The sequence below is a fragment of the Halictus rubicundus genome, unplaced genomic scaffold, assembly GCF_050948215.1.
Source record: "Halictus rubicundus isolate RS-2024b unplaced genomic scaffold, iyHalRubi1_principal scaffold0571, whole genome shotgun sequence".
Classification (NCBI taxonomy): domain Eukaryota; kingdom Metazoa; phylum Arthropoda; class Insecta; order Hymenoptera; family Halictidae; genus Halictus; species Halictus rubicundus.
Window position 1 is genome coordinate 66,487 of NW_027489112.1, and position 1,014 is coordinate 67,500.

Sequence of the window (1,014 nt, forward strand, 5' to 3'; positions counted from 1 at the left end):
TAGAAAAATTTTCGTCGAACGTCCGACGGAGTAGCACATCCGTCCATTATTTGCTAATAACTCGATAAATAATAATTGTAGCGAGTTTGGTGTTATGATATATATTGTTAGAAACCGTCTATATTACAGTGATATCACGTCGAAAATCGTCTAGGACCGATACGGAAAAAGTTTCCTCTTGGCGGTGGGACTTAGAAAAATTTTCGTCGAACGTCCGACGGAGTAGCACATCCGTCCATTATTTGCTAATAACTCGATAAATAATAATTGTAGCGAGTTTGGTGTTATGATATATATTGTTAGAAACCGTCTATATTACAGTGATATCACGTCGAAAATCGTCTAGGACCGATACGGAAAAAGTTTCCTCTTGGCGGTGGGACTTAGAAAAATTTCCAGAGTTTTGTCGACGGAGTAGCACATCCGTCCATTATTTGCTAATAACTCGATAAATAATAATTGTAGCGAGTTTGGTGTTATGATATATATTGTTAGAAACCGTCTATATTACAGTGATATCACGTCGAAAATCGTCTAGGACCGATAGGGAAAAAGTTTCCTCTTGGCGGTGGGACTTAGAAAAATTTTCGTCGAACGTCCGACGGAGTAGCACATCCGTCCATTATTTGCTAATAACTCGATAAATAATAATTGTAGCGAGTTTGGTGTTATGATATATATTGTTAGAAACCGTCTATATTACAGTGATATCACGTCGAAAATCGTCTAGGACCGATACGGAAAAAGTTTCCTCTTAGCGGTGGGACTTAGAAAAATTTCCAGAGTTTTGTCGACGGAGTAGCACATCCGTCCATTATTTGCTAATAACTCGATGAATAATAATTGTAGCGAGTTTGGTGTTATGATATATATTGTTAGAAACCGTCTATATTACAGTGATATCACGTCGAAAATCGTCTAGGACCGATAGGGAAAAAGTTTCCTCTTGGCGGTGGGACTTAGAAAAATTTTCGTCGAACGTCCGACGGAGTAGCACATCCGTCCATTATTTGC